At 40.9% G+C, this 16,953-nt stretch overlaps 1 protein-coding gene across 1 annotated transcript in view; it reads left to right on the forward strand.

Moving 5' to 3' along the window:
* ryr2a (ryanodine receptor 2a (cardiac)) overlaps nt 1–16,953 on the forward strand; it is a 749,067-nt gene that overhangs the window by 231,654 nt on the left and 500,460 nt on the right. The window lies entirely within an intron of this gene.

Raw genomic sequence — 16,953 nt, forward strand, 5'->3', positions numbered from 1 at the left:
CCTTGGAACACTTCAACCCCAGGGCATCAATGTGGATTTTAACAGTTTCCTCATTTCCCCTTCCCCCACCTCATCCTAGCTTCTAACCTTCAGAAACTCGATCCCCTGACCTGTCCGGACTTGTCCGACCTGCCCAGCTCGTTTTCCACCTATCCACTCCACCCTCTCCTCCCTGACCTATCACCTTCATCTCCTTCCCCACCTACCTATTGTACTCTATGCTACTCTCTCCCCCCCCCCCCCCTCCTCTAGCTTATCTCTCCATGCTTCAGGCTCTCTGCCTTTATTCCTGATGAAGGGCTTTTGCCCGAAACGTCGATTTTGCCTGTCCTCGGATGCTGCCTGAATTGCTGTGCTCTTCCAGCACCACTGATCCAGAATCTGGTTTCCAGCATCTGCAGTCATTGTTTTTACCTCGTTTGCTCTTATTTTAAGCAATGCCTAAACTTTAAGCAGAAAACACTGGTACAATTTCATATTTTCAAATAATATGCAACTCTGAACACAATACAGCTGAATCTTGCACTACTGATCCCAAGGTAAATTCAATATTAAACATGAATAGGCCATTCAGTCCATTGTGAGAAAGTGAGGGCTGCAGATGCTGGAGATCAGAGCTGAAAATGTGTTGCTGGAAAAGCGCAGCATGTCAGGCAGCATCCAAGGAACAGGAGAATCGACGTTTTGGCTTATGCCCGAAATGTCGATTCTCCTGTTCCTTGGATGCTGCCTGACCTGCTGCGCTCATTCAGTCCATTGTGCCTACCCCACCATTCAATTCAATGCCTTCTACTCACTTAATTCCCATAACCCACCATTGGTAATCATAAATTTATCAACTTCTACCTTAAATATACTCAAAGACTGAGGTTCCACAACCCTCTGTGCCAGACAGCTCCAAACGTTCTCAAGTCTCTGAGTAAAGTAATTTATCCTCATCTCAAACTTAAATGGCATCTTCTTTGTTTTTAACTTGTGCTTTTGGTTTTAGACTCCCAAGGGAAATATTTTACCTGCATGTACTTAATCGCCTTAAGTTTTTTCTAAATTTCAACGAGATCACCTCACATTCTTGAAGCTCTGGAGAATACAGGTCCAATTTTTTCAAATTCTCTTTGCAGGACAGTCCCAACCTCACAGGAACAAATCTGGTGAACCTTTGTTGTATGTCCTTCATGGAGACTCATCAAAAGGTCTTAATCGAATCTTTTTAGCTTTCATTTGGCCATGTGTGCTTTGTGATAACTTTTATGTGGGTTTATAGGATGTAACCAGTGCTATACCATGTTCAATGATGTTTCTGGGCTGCTGCATTAAAATTGTTCCCCATTTACAATGTGGAAGGTGTTTGTGGAATAACAACCTTGGAAACATTGAAAATGTGGGCAGAAACACAGGAAGAGCCCTTCAAATGTCATGCTTTAAAATTTTGTTTGTGGGTGAGGCTCCAATTTTATTGCCATCTCCAAATGCCTTTTAAAGTTTTGCTTAGCTGTGTTCATGAACTGCTGCAACGCATCCAGTATAGGTTAGACACAAAGTGCTATTAGGAAGTGAGTTGAAGGATTTTGACTCTGAGAGTGAAGGACAGTGATGCAGTTCCAAATCAGAATGATTGTGTCTTGCAATGGAACTTCCAGGTGGTGATGTTCCCACATCATTCTATGTGGTAGAGATAGTGCATTTGGAAGCTGCAGGATCCTGGCAAGTTGTTGCGTGTTTTTAGGCATTTACATGTATGTCTTGTAAATATTGCATACTCCATCTGGTGATGGAGGGACTGAATGTTTAGAATGATGGATGAGCTGCTTTATTCCAGATGGTGTCAAACTTTGTGAGTATAATTGGAGCTGCATACATCCAGACAAGTGGGGAATATTCCTTTACCATTACTAAGTTGTGCTTTATAGTTGGTGGATAGACTTTTGTGTCAAGAAGTGACTTGCATACTACAGAATTCCTTGCCCCTGACTTTTTAGAAATCTACTTGTGGGGCGTGGGCATTGCTAGCTGGGCCAGCATTTATTGCCTAGCCCTAGTTGTCCTCGAAAAGGTAGTGGTGAGCTGCCTTCATGAATCACAGTAATCCATGTGCTGTTGGTAGATCCACAATGCCATTAGGGTGAGAATTCCAGGACTTTGACCCTGCAATTGTGAAGGAACAGTGATATATTTCAGAGTCAGGACTGTGAGACACTTTGATGGGAACTTGGAGATGGCGTTATACCCATATATGTACACTACCCTGGATGTTCTAGATGGTAGTGGCTGTGGGTGTGGAATGTGCAGTCTTTGACAAATTTCTGCAGTGCATATTGTAGATAGTACACATTGCTGCTACTGAGCATTGGTGTTGGAGTGACTGGATGTTGTGGATGTGGTGCCACTAAAACAGACTGCTTTGTCCTGGATGGTGTCAAGCTTCGTCAGTATTGTCGGAACTGCACTAATCCAGACAAGTAGCAAATATTCCACCAAACTCCTGATTTTTTGATTGTGGATAGTGAACAGGCTTTGGGGAGTCAGGAGGTGAGTTAAGCACTGCAGGATTTCTGGGCTCTAATCTGCTGTTTTAGCTACTGTGTTTATATGGTGACTCCAGTTCAGTTTCTGGTCAATGGTAACCTCTCTCCAGGATGTTGGTAGCTGGGGATTTGGTGATGGTAATGCCATTGAATTTTAAGGGGTGGTGGTTAAATTCTCTCTCATCAGAGATGGTCATTGCCTGGTATTTATGTAGCATATATGTTACTTGCCATTTTTCAGCCAAGCCTGGATATTGTCCAGTTATTATTGCATTTGGGCAGGGACACCTTCCATTTCTGGAGATAGTGTGATCATTGGTGAACATCGCCAGTTCTGACCTTATGATGCAGAGAAGGTTATTGATGAAGCAGCTGAAGATAGTGGGGCCTAGGACACTATCTTGAGGAACTTCTACCTGGGACTGAGATGATTGGCTGCCAACAAGCATAATCATTTTCCTTTGTACTAGTTATGACTCTAACCAGTGTGTAGAGCCTTTTATCAATTCCAGTTATCTTCAATTTTGAGATGTATCCTTGATGTCATGCTCAGTCAAATGCTCACTTGATTTGACTTCATTTCTTCAATCTGGGTTCTTTTTCCCATGGTTAAACCAAAGCTATAATCAAATGTTCCTTGTGAAATTCAAACTGAACATTGGATCACTTTATAAAGCACCCCCAGTGACAACTTCCATCACTTTGCTGATGATTGAGAGTAGACTGAAAAGCCAGGCTAAATTTGTCCTACTTTTTGTGGACAGTAGCTATCTGGATAATTTAATAAATATTTTCAGTATTGCAGCTCTACTGGAGTTGGTGGGACATTGCTAATTCTGAAGCACAAGTCTTCAGTAGTACACCTGAGATGCTGTCAGGTCTCACGGTCTCTGCTGTAATCAGTGCCTTCGTCTTACCTTTGAGATCTTGTGGTCTGAGTGAAATTGATTGATACTTATCATTTGTGAATCTGGAGACCTCAGGAATATGCTGAGATGTGCCATCCATTCAACATTACAAGCTAAAAATGACTGCAAATATTTTAGCCTTCTCTTTTGCACTTTTATGCTAGGCTTCCCACTCCCTGAGGATATTTGTGGACTTCCTCCTCCAACTAATTATTTAATTATCTGACACCATTCAAAACTGGAACTGACAGCTCTTCAGATTTATAATCTAATTTGTTGGTTGTGGGATCGCTCTGCTCTGTTTGTCACATGGTACTTCCGCAGTTTAGCATCTACATAGTCCCGTATTTTAGCTTGATTAGCTTGGCACGTCACTTTTAAATATGTCTGCTCCTGGCCTGCTCTTCTCCACACCTCATTGATCCACGGTTATTCCTCCCACTTCCTTTGGCTGAGAGTAGCTTTACTTTCTGGCTGCGGAGCTTCCTGAAAGTAACAGAAACACAAATTGCATTGCTGTGCATAAAGCCCACTCAATCAAGACCAAGTAGCAAAATGGACTAACATATAGTACTATTACTTTTTTTTAAGGCTACATTGGAAAAATCTTCAAGTCTTCCTGCTGCTAATGGCACTATTACTGTCTGTTTACTGCTGGATCTGTTTCTACCTGCAATGCTGTAATATCATTGCAGTATTAAGTACATTCTACCACATTGGTGCAGATCCTGGAGAATTCTTGCAAGTATGCCAGCCTTTCGCTTGTCAGAGAGGCTTACAAAGTGACACCCTAGTGAAATGACTATTTCAATCTATAGAGTTAAAAGAAAAGAGAGACAAGGGCAATAGTTGGACAAACATTTATAATTACCAGGCCTTGAAATTAGGTTTAAAAAAACAGTTTTAAATGCTTTCGACATTGATGCCTCACCAGAGCACACTTTACTCAGACTGGTGCTTTGTTTTACACTGAATGGCAATAAGTGTCAGCTTTTGCACATTATAGAAGCTGTTCTCTGCAAATGGATTTGGGCTGTCAACCAGTATTAATTTTGCAGCAGAATGTCTCTGTAACACTGCCTGATGATGATGCAGGTTGAGCATTTTATTGTAGATTGTGCTTTTCACTTAAACATTTACATTAGAAGAACAAATATATTGCAGTGAAAAGAGTGTTTCTCAAATGCAATAATATCGCAGCAGCTCATTCTTCTGACAACAGGAGATCTTGGGAGCTCCTACTCCGGAAAATAATGTCAGCAGTCTTGCAAGCCAAACACTGTGTTGTACTTAAAGAGGAGATCATTCCTATCTGAGAAAATGTTGAGGTGTGAAAACCTGAACTGTAGTGTTACCCAGTTTATTGACAGCAATGCTTCATTCCATAGCAGTTGCTCAATCTGCTTCACTTGAACTTCCACACAAAGTAATTGTTAGACTTTCAGACAATCTTCCCTCATGTTGATAATAAAAAAGCAGTTTGTATGAGTCGATAGACACATCTGTTAACTGGAGCCTGCAATTATATGTGCGATATTGTGCCATGGAGCCAGCAAGCTCTCTTTCTTTGGTATATCATAGCAGTGAGTTTTCTGATCTGCTTTGCAGTGAAAGTTGTAGGGTACTATCAGGCCATTGCTTTCAGGTTAAAGCTCAGGCTGGTTTGCTCACAGGCAGAATAATCCAAAGAAACAGTATGACACAGTTGGATATGAGGTAAAAACAATGACTGCAGATGCTGGAAACCAGATTCTGGATTAGTGGTGCTGGAAGAGCACAGCAATTCAGGCAGCATCCGAGGAGCTTCGAAATCGACGTTTCGGGCAAAAGCCCTTCATCAGGAAGACAGTTGGATATGATACAATGCTAGCCTTGTGTAACCAATAAATAGATTGTTTTGAAACAAGAAAAAAATAAAATGTACATTAAATAAGTGGCACAGGACTAGCATTTCAGAGGCTTTGGATGGTATTTGTTGAATGCATAGGGGATGGTGTGGGATGTGGAAGTCACAGAACCTTGGTGGGAGAGGCGGGTGGTAAGGTGTTGAACAAATGATTTGCCCCGGAGAGGCCTACAAGCATATCTGGGGCGGGGGAGAGGTTTGCTTCTCGGGACTCCCACATTTTGAGTGATCTACCTCTTTGTGAGTATCACTGGGAGTGGGATGATGCCCTTACACAGGCAGTAGCCCATTTAAGAGCCTTAATTAGCTGTGTGCTTGTAAAACTATCAATGTGATTTTCTGCCTGGACTTAAATAGGGCAGAGACAAGAAAATACCAGATAGAGGCATCCAAATACTTTCCAAATGTAACAGTAATGGAATAGTTGCTGGATGTTTATTTCTGTATTGTCTCAATCTTGTAACTAATGAAGCTGTGCCGAGATACTTTTCTATACAAATTGACGCTGTAATTGCGGCGGATATATTTTTCACTGTACTCATTGAGTATTTGTGACAATAAAAGCTATTCCATTCTAGTTATTTCTGAAACTAAATTGAATGAAATTTGCAGGGAGCATGGTGGCTCAGTGGTTAGCACTGCTGCCTCACAGTGCCAGGGATCCAGGTTCAAATCCAGCCTTGCGTGACTATTTCTATGGAGTTTGCATGGTCCCCCCAACCGTGTGGGTTTTCTCCAGGTCTCCTGTTTCCTCCCACAGTCCAAAGATGTTCAGGTTAGGTGGGAGCACCATGTTAAGTTGTCCATATTGTCCGGGGAGTTGCAAACTAGGTTGGGAATAGTTGTGGCAAATGGAGGATCACGGGGCTAGGGTAGGGGTCGATAGGCACGTAATGGATTGAATGTCATCTATCTGCACAGTAAGGATTCTACAACATTTGTGAGTTGTTTCATCTTGCCTTACTTTGTTGCTAGTTGCATAAAATGTGTTCAGTTCTCAGGTGGGCTAACAAGTTGCACAGTTGTAAAACCACTGCCACGTTACTGATCAATAAGAGGAATATTAATAAATCAATTTCTAGTGCCCATACGTTCAATCAGGATCCAATTTAGACAATTCCAGGTCAGTTGAATGTGCAAAGAACAGCCACAAACATCTGGGATCATGAACCCAATGTGGCAAAGTCACATCCCAGGGATATTCAAATAACAGGTTGAATGGTGCTCATACCTTGAAAGTCCTACCTTGGGGGAATTTGAGAGATGTTGGGATTGAGAGAGAAGAATGGGACTGTAGTAAAATCTACTGGTTGAAATCCAATACAACTGGCTAGCTCAACACATTGGTGAGTTTGATGCTTGCTTCATGCTCATTGATTAATTTGGGATGATCAAGATGTATTGGTTTTGATCTCCATGCCCAATATTATGGCGAACTAGCGTCTGAGGTGCCAGCTGTTACACTGAGGTAATTGATTGCTTCTGCCTCTAGATTTTGTATGACTTTTCAATGTCAGCCAGTTAAATAACAAAAGACAAAGTAAAATGAGGAAATGACAAGCAAAACTATTAAGCTGCAGCGGACCTTCAACTGCTTTGAACCTGGTACCTTTGTACCTTTGTACCAAGGATGATTGCAGGATGCTGGTGTCAGTCAAATGATACAGTACTGACTGGAATCAGACTTTGCTTCACTTCCATCCAAGATGCTGAAACGTCTTGGCAAGTTTTCCAATAACTTTCAATAATGTAGTACGAACAGCCAAGTTTCTGGCATTGAGACTGGCTCTAATGTAATGAGAGGTACGTGGGGTTCCAAGCGATCAATTGTCTTAGGGGATTCTCTAGTCCGAGGTACAGACAGACGTTTCTGTGGCCAGCAGCGAAAAATCAGAATGGTGTGTTGCTTCCCTGGTGCCAGGATCAAGGATGTCTCAGAGAGGGTGCAGAATGTTTCCAAGGGGGAGAGGGGCCAGCAGGAGGTCATTGTACACATTGGAACCAATGACATAGGAAGGGAATTACAGAGAGTTAGGCAGGAATTTAAAAAGGAGGTCCTCGAGAGAAGTAATATCTGGATTACTCCTGGTGCTACGGGATAGTGAGGGCAGGAATAGGAGGATAGAGCATGGCTGAGGAGCTGGTGTACAGGAGAATGATTCACATCTTTGGATCTTTGGAAGCTGTTTTGGGGTAGAAATGACCTGTACAAAAAGACATATTGGACCTAAATTGAAAGGAGGCTACTGTACCGGCAGGGAGATTTGCTAGAGCTGCTCGGGAGGATTTAAACTAGTGAGGTGGGGTGTGGGACCCAGGGAGATAGTGAGGAAAGATTTCAATCTGAGACTGCTACAGTTGAAAATAAAGGCGAGTCAAACAGTCAGGGCAGGCAGGGACAAAGCAGAGAACAAGGTAGAACTGATAAATTAAACTGCATTTATTTCAATGCAAGGGGCCTAACAGGGAAGACAGATGAACTCAAGGCATGGTTAGGAACATGGGACTAGGATATCATATCAATTACCCAGGGAAGTTATTTGGGTGGAACTGAGAAATAAGAAAGGGATGATCACCTTATTGGGATTGTATTATAGACCCCCTAATAGTCAGAGGGAAATTGAGAAACAAATTTGTAAGGCGATCTCAGTTATCTGTGAGAATAATAGATTGGTTATGGTAGTGGATTTTAACTTTCCAAACATAGCTTGGGACTGCTGTAGTATTCAGGGTTTAGATGCAGAGGAATTTGTTAAGTATGTACAAGAAAATATCTGATTCAGTATGTAGATGTACTTACTAGAGAAGGTGCAAAACTTGACCTACTCTTGGGAAATAAGGCAGGGCAGGTGGCTGTGCCAGTGGGGGAGCACTTTGGGGCCAGCGACCATAATTCTATTAATTTTAAAATAGTGATAGAAAAGGATAGAGCAGATCTAAAAGTTGAAGTTCTAAATTGGAGGAAGGCCAATTTTGATGGGATTAGGCAAGAACTTTCGAAAGCTGACTGGGGACAGATGTTCGCAGGTAAAGGGATGGCTGGAAAATGGGAAGGTTTTAGAAGTGAGATAACAAGAGTCCAGATAAAGTATATTCCTGTCAGAGTGAAAGGAAAGGCTGGTAGGTATAGGGAATGCAGGATGACTAAAGAAATTGAGGGTTTGTTAAGAAAAAGAAGGAAGCATATGTCAGATATAGACAGGATAGATCGAGTGCATCCTTAGAAGAGTATAAAGGCAGTCCGAATATACTTGAGAGAAATCAGGAGGGTAAAAAGGGAACATGACATAGCTTTGGCAAATAGAATTAAGGAGAATCCAAAGGGTTTTTACAAATACATTAAGGACAAAAGGGTAACCAGGAAGAGAATAGGGCCCCTCAAAAATCAGCAAAGCGGCCTTTGTGTGGAGCCGCAGGAGATGGGGGAGATACTAAATGAGTATTTTGCATCAGTATTTACTGTGAAAAAGGACATTGAAGATATAGAATGTAGGGAAATAGATGGTGACATCTTGAAAAATGTCCATATTACAGAGGAGGAAGTGCTTGCTTCATGCTTATTGATTAATTTGGGATGATCAAGATGTATTGGTTTTGATCTCCATGCCCAATGGAGATCAAACGCATTAAAGTGGATAAATCCTCAGGACCTGATCAGGTGTACACTAGAACTTTGTGAGAAGCTAGGGAAGTGATTGCTGGGTCTCTTGCTGAGATATTTGTATCATCGAGAGTCACAGGTAAGGTGCTGGAAGACAGGAGGTTGGCTAACGGTGATAAGGACAAGCCAGGGAACTATAGACCAGTCAGCCTGTCATTGGTGGTGGGCAAGTTGTTGGAGAGAATCCTGAGGGACAAGATATACATGTATTTGGAAAGGCAAGGACTGATTAGGTATAGACGAAATGGCTTTATGCAAGGGAATTCATATCTCACAAACTTGATTGAGTTTTTTGAAGAAGTAACATAGAAGATTGATGAGGGCAGAGTGGTGGGTATGATCTATATGGACTTCAGTGAGATGTTCAACAAAGTTTCTCATGAGAGACTGGTGAGCAAGGTTAGAACTCATGAAATACAGGGAGAATTTGGATACAGAATGGGCTGAAAGGTAGGAGGCAGAGGGTGGTGGTGGGTTGTTTTTCAGTAGTGGGTCCACTACTTTTCATCATTTATATAAATAGTTTGGATGTGAGCATAAGAAGTATAGTTAGTAAGCTTGCAGATGACATCAAAATTGGAAGTGTAGTGGACAGTGAAGAAGGTTACCACAGATTGCAACGGGAACTTGATCAGATGGGCCAATGGGCTGAGAAGTGGCAAAGAAGTGGAGAAGTGGAGTTTAATTTAGATAAATGTGAGGTGCTGCATTTTGAGAAAGCAAATTTTAGCAAGACTTATACACTTAATGGTAAGGTCCTAGTGAGTGTTGCTGAACAAAGAGACCTTGGAGTGCAGGCTCATAGGTCCTTGAAAACGGAGTTGCACATAGATAGGATAGTGAAGAAGGTGTTTAGTATGCTTTCCTTTATTGGTCAGAATATTGAGTATAGGAGTTGGGAGGTCATGTTGCGGCTGTACAGGACATTGGTTAGGCCACTGTTGGAATATTGCGTGCAATTCTGGTCTCCTTCCTATAGGTAAGATGTTGTGAAATTGAAAGGTTTCAGAAAAGATTTACATGGATGTTGCCAGGGTTGGAGGATTCGAGCTATAGGGAGAGGCTGAATAGGTAAAAACAATGACTGTAGATGCTGGAAACCAGATTCTGGATTAGTGTTGCTGGAAAAGCTCAGCAGTTCAGGCAGCATCCTCCTCGGAGAGGTTGAATAGGCTGGGGCTGTTTTCCCTGTGCCTCCTGGGAATGATATCCCTGAACCTGACACAATTACATATTTTCAATCTTGATGAAGGCCTAGTTATGGATTCTTTTTGATAATTTCCCATCACATCCTAACTTTTTGACCTCTGAAACCGTGGAAGCTGAGGCCATGACTTATTATTGACCAAGTTACAAATTGCAACAACTCAACAGTGAAACTAGCCAGTAATGCAACCTTCCATTAAGAGGAGCATTTTCACTTTGAATACACCTCTCGAAGCCAGCAGGAAGATGGTAGACATTCTATTTCTGACACCATTGGTTGTGAAATTTTCTGTTTAATTTGGATGAGGCCCGGAAGTTAAAATAGACTTGGATTCAAATTTAAGATATCTTTGCAAATTTAGTGTTGGCCATTATAAGATGGTTATGTTTTAAACTCTCTCCTTTAATGCAAGTTAAAATTGATTCATTTGAGGGGGAAGGGAAGGCAAACTCCTGCTGATTCTGCCTAGAGACCAGTTCATGTGAACTGGTTGCTAACGGGACAGGGCCTTTCAAAATATGGGAGAAAATGAGGACCGCAGGTGCTGGAGATCAGAGTCGAGAGTGTAGTGCTGGAAAAGCACAGCAGGTCAGGCAGCACCCGAGGAACAGTAGAATTAATGTTTCAGGCAGTAGCTTATGCCCGAAATGTCGATTCTCCTGTTCCTCAGATGCTGCCTGACCTGCTGTGCTTTTTCACACTATGCCTCTCAAAATCTATTGAGGGTACAAGTGTAGGTTTTAGCACAGAATCACAGGATTATTGCAAAATGCTATTTAGTCCATTGTGTCTGCACTGATTCTTGATATGAGCAGCATGACTTAGTGCCATTCTCCTGACCTTTCCTCATACCCCTCCACAATATTTCTGTTTAAATAAACCGCTAATGTCCTCTTGAGTGACTTGATTGAATCTGCTTCTACCTCACTTCCAGGCAGAACATTCTTGACCCGAACCACCCATTGCACGAAAATGATTTTTGGTCATAATGCATTTATTTATTCGTGAATCACTGTAAATCATTGCCCGCTCATTCTTGATCCATTTTCTAGTGGAAACAATTTCTCCTTGTCAACACTGTTGTAGCCACATTACCACCCTTTATTCCATGAGCTATAACCTTTCTCACAAGTCTATTGTATGGCACTGCATTGAATGTCATTTGGTAATTCATCTACAAAAGATTGGAAACATTATCTTCATCAAATCGCTGCTGTTATCCAAACAACTCCAGCAAATCAATTAACCGTTCTTTTGATCCTTGAAGAAGCCCTTGTTCTCTCTCCCTAATGAATCTATATTTGCCCCTAATGTTATTAATTCTATTTCATATTGTGTTTTCTGGAGGTTTTCTCACTACTGATTGGTCTGTATTTGATGGGGTTTCCTATGTAATTTGTTTTGAACAATGGTGTAATGTGTAATGTTTGCAATTCTCCACCTGGCTTGTTGAAGAATTCTTCCAGAAGAGAATTCCCTCAGTGAGGTAGAGAAAAGATAGCCTATAAAATCTCTAGAACACATCTGAGACTTGACATAAAAGACTGTGGATGTTTTGAGAACTTGAGTAATGTATAAATGTGGTGCAGAGCTTTCAGTTTGGTAAGACTTTAATTAGGAATACTCTTTAGTGTGTGCTGCCCTCTGAGTAATGTTTAGTTGAAGTTGATTTTGATTTGTCTGTTACAACAAAAATCTTGAAACATGAAATCTTGTCATGTGATCTTTTGACTTGAGAAATCCATAATTTTTAAAATGTTATCGGTCTGTACAGCACTTGCATGTCATCCCTTCCTTAAAGCAGCTCCATGTTAAAATCAGGCTTTGAGTTCTTCAGTTTCAAATAACCTCCCTTCCCATTCCCTGATTCCCTTTCTAGTCCCTCCCTCTCCCTTCCATTCCTCTAGCTACCATTCCCCCTCCCTTCCCTTCCTTCTAGCTACCAACTGGATTCATTCCTCCCATTCGACCAACCAGGTTGTACCCTCAACCTGTGTTCACCTCACCACAACGCCCCTCCCCCTTTTATCTGCAGCTCCCCTTTCACTCATCCCCAGTCCTGAAGAAGGGTTACAGTCGAAACTCAACCTCCTGATGCTGCCTGGATTGCTGTGTTCTTCCAGCCTCCGGCTTGTCTACCTTAATGTTACAAAGCACAATGCATAATTTGCAATATTAATGTCATGAATATTTCCTCTGGTATATGCCATTAGCCATATGAACATGTATTGTGACTGAAAATGTGTCCTCAATTTTGATAATGGGAAATCTCTTTAAAAGGAGAAATAATTTGCCAGAGGCAGAACTTTGGCAGATGATAGATTAACTATGTTTTGCTTTTTGAGTAAAGCATTCCTTAGATAACCGGATATCTGAAAGAGAGCAGCCTAAAGCATCCTAAAGCAGCCGTAATGTACAAATAAGGCTGGTGACTGAAGTGGAAAAGCTGCTGGCAGGTTTCATTCAATGCTCCAGTAAATGAGTTAAGGGTTATTTTTGAAACTGATAGCGTGCTGCCCTTTTGAGGACAAGAAAATGGGAGCACTGGTCTGGTTCTTTATCCTGGACACTTCCTTTTTACCACATTGATTTGCCACTGAAATGGTTCTGATCCCCAAAACTTCAAAACCAAAAGAAACCATTCTTTCAAGCAAGAATGAGAAACTACAGAGAATGACAGCTAACTCGAGTAATTAAATGGCATTGAAACATTTTGAAGATAGAGCATCAGAAAGTGAACAGTTGCTATTTTTGAATCTTGGTGAGAACATTGGGAAAAATCTGTCCTATATTGAACAGTGCTGTAAGACATCTATAATATTCACTTGAATTGGCAGGAGAGAATCTGATGTCTTTTGAAATGGAAGCAGCACTTTTAAATTGCATTTCCCTTTCAGATGTTAAGCTGCTTTTGTAATTGCATTCCCCCCTCTGAGTCAGAACTTATTCATTTTGAGATTTGTGTAACTGAGTTGGGTTGATAATCTTATACATTCAAGAAGGAAAATTGCATTGTGCAATAAGGCCAGCTTAATCCTGGATTTCTGTTTAAGGAAAATGTAAAGGACTCCACAGCTCTATTTGACACAGAACAAAACAGTTGTCCTTGGCTAACATCTATCCATCAGTCAATTAGATTAAATGATAATTTATTTCACTTGCTGTTAGTGGAATCGCTGCTGTGCACAAATTAACTGCTGTGTTTCCAAATGTAACACTCCAAAATACATACATGATTGTGAAGTACTTTGGGCTACTGCATTTATGTGAAAGTTCCTACATAAATGCCAGTTCTTTCTCTACTAAAATGTTGACAAGTTTTTGCAATGAGGTTGTGGAGTGGAATTTAAAGCAGCCACCTGTGGACTCAGAGCTGAGAGCGTTCCCCATGTTTTAAAAAATGCTCTTACGAAGCAAGTGATGATGGCAAGCTATTGTCAATTGCTCATCTGTAAATGCCTGGAGGGCATTAACAGTCATCCGCATGGTTATAGCTGGGTACACTTCATACCACTTAATACCCATTCCCAGGACTATGTTCGTGAACATTCCCCTGCTGTCTCACACATCATAGTCTGAGAAAGATAAATGAGAACATAGATGACTTTTGCTTCTACCGTGAGCTTTGTATCACTAACATCTTTGTTTAGAACAGACCACTTCAATCTGGTCATCACTGATTGCCAGTTTCCCAGAATATCCAGATCTGTTTCAATGTAGGGAATGTCAGAAGCATGCATGATGGGATCAAAAATGCAGCAGGACCATCAGCAAAGAAAATGGTTCAGTTGAAAACAACGTAGGGGAGGTCATCACCCAGTGCAATGAGTTCTTGATGAGATGAGTGGATCATGAACTGGAGTTCAATTTCAGCGAGAACACGGCCGCCAAGGATGCTCCAGATATCACAGAAAGCCTTGCTGTCATGAAAAGAAGTGTATGTTGAACAGACAATGGGGGAGTTTAGCAAAGCTACTGACTTGCTTGTCATGGGCAAAGCTCCAGGTGCTGATGCTATGGAACCTGAACCCATTATACATGGGAAACCAACAGTCCTGCAGTATTTGCATTTACGTCTCCGTCTTTGTGGAGGTAAGAGGTAGCACCCCACGCTATGTGTGATACAGAGGTCATGGGCCTGGGAAAGAACAACAGCAAACGCAGTGATTGGAACAACCATCTCGGCTTGTTTTTGTTCAAGCAGTTGCCTGTGTTCCTTTTGTCAGACTAAAAATCATTGCTGAATATCTTCACCAACTCTCAATATGGTTTCAGATCTGGAAGAGCTAGAGCTGATAGGATGTTTTCAGACTGGAAACTGCTGCAGGAGAAATACTGTGAACAAAGGATGCTGTAATATATTGCTTTCATCAATCTCACCAAAGCCTTTGACCATGTAAGCAGTGATAGGCTATTTAAACTACTGGAGAAAATTGGTTTCCCACTGAAACTACTCAAATGTGATCTCTTTCTTTAATAACAGAATGGTAAGGTCAACCATGACTGGGCAACATTGAAAGCATTAGGGACCCGTAGTTGAGTCCTAGTGCCCACATTCCTTGACATATTCGTCTCTTTGTTGCTGTCATGCATCTTTAGATTATGTACAGAGGTTATCTACTTAGCTACCAGAACTGATAGACAGCTGTTCAGCCATGTTTATTTGAGATTGAAGATGAAGATATGCCAAACCCTCTGCAGAGAGTTGCTTGACACAGATGATGTTACACCAGAATTCCATGCCAAGCACCTCATCAGCAAATGGACACACTTTCTCATACCTGTAATGACTTATGTGTGACCACCAGCATCAGGAAAATACATATGGAATGTTTTCATATTGTCATTTATTGATATTGGCGATGTGACTCTGGAGGCTAAAATAATACAAAGAACTGTGGATGCTGGAGATCTGAAACAAAAAACAACTTGCTGTAAAAACTCTTCCTTGTGAAATATAAAACAGAGTTAGTATTTCGTGTCTGAAAACTCTGCTTTCTTTACATAGATGCTACCAGACCTGCTGAGTTTCACCAGCAGTTTCTGACTCTGGAGGCTGTTGAGCTCTTTACATACCTAAGCTCTACAATCACCACCCATTCTGCCACATGCAGAAATCAGCACATGCATCACTAAAGCTGTTGTGTCCAATCTGCGTATTTGAGTGTGAAACACCAGAATCTCGGCTCAGTTGACCTAGCTATAAGTCTATTAAACCTGGATCCTGAGCATGCAGGAGTGTACCATCCACCTGGGAAATAATAAATACTTGTAGGTTACCAAAAGCGCTTCTGTAATTATGTAATATGCTATCAATGTGAATCAATTTATTCATGTAGCACATTCTGTCCTTTGCATCATTCATTGTGCTACATAGCAATAAAGTTGAATCAGACAATGAACTTTTAGTGTGAAAAACAAGCCTCCATTTATTGTTGGAAATTGGAACAGGCAGGTTGTAGCATAGTGCAATTTTACACAGTGCAGCTAGACTGTGCAGCTGTTGGAGGACCGAACTTTAATCCATGAAAGATTAGTAACCGTAGGATGTAGCTGGTCAGCACATAAGCACAATGATAAACTTGGACTTGTCAGTTAGGAGAAAATGAAGTCTGCAGATACTGGAGATCAGATTCAAAGATGTGGTGCTGGAAAAGCACAGCAGGTCAAGCAGCATCCTGATGAAGAGCTTATGCTTGGAAATGTTGACTCTCCTGCCCCTCGGATGCTGCCTGACCAGCTGTGCTTTTGCAGCACCAACTTTTCGACTTGGACTTGTCAATTACAATACAAACTTTAATCTAGCACATTCTGGCTGTGGTAATGTTTTATATATAAATTTGATAAACTTATAAATGATAAAGAAAATACAGGATAATGTGATGCATGATGTGTTACTACATTTATTTTTTTTAAAGCATGTACGAGAATAATTGGTTTTCATCTTTAGAGAAACTTAGGCATAGATGTAAGCCATTCAGATCTTCAGCCTGTTGTACCATTTTATTAGGTTACAGCCAATTTGTAACTACCGCCAATAATTTTAACAAAACAAACTATTGATTTTTGTCTCAATTTTCAATTGACCTAGCATCCAAAACCTTCTGAAGGTGAGAGTGTCACTTTTACATTACCATTTGTGATAAAAATGCTTTCTGATTGCACTCTGAGCTAACCTAGCTCCATTAATTGTTCTGACTTTCTCTATCAGAATCAAAGTAGTTTTTCTGCATCTATTCCATCAAATCCCTTTTCACTTTAGACAAGACCTTCTAAACTCAAAGAAACACAGAATAAGTTTTTGCATCCTGTGCTCATATTCACAACTTTAAACTCTGGTATCATTTTGGTGAATCTATTCTATCCACTTGGAGCCAATTTATTCTTTGATGTCCATAATTTAATGTGGTACTCCAGATCAGTTATATACCACTGAAATACCACATCTTCACATTTGTTTTGTAACCACCATGAAGTTTTGAACTATGTTAACATTTTTTGTAATAAAAACAAGTGCTTTCAAAGCTCAACATGTCAGATAGCATCTGTGGAGACAGAGTTAATGTTTTGAGTTCAAAATAACAGGTATTTTGTACTTATGCACTGAGTTATTACCTGTTTGTGTATGTAGATGAAGAGAAATGTTCCCATTGGAATTCTCTTCTCCAGAGAACAGTGACATCTGGGTGGTTGAACAAATTCAAGGCTGAGCCAGACAGATTTCTGATCGACATGGATGTCAAGGG

The sequence above is a fragment of the Chiloscyllium plagiosum genome, chromosome 9 (genome assembly GCF_004010195.1).
Source record: "Chiloscyllium plagiosum isolate BGI_BamShark_2017 chromosome 9, ASM401019v2, whole genome shotgun sequence".
Classification (NCBI taxonomy): Eukaryota; Metazoa; Chordata; class Chondrichthyes; order Orectolobiformes; family Hemiscylliidae; genus Chiloscyllium; species Chiloscyllium plagiosum.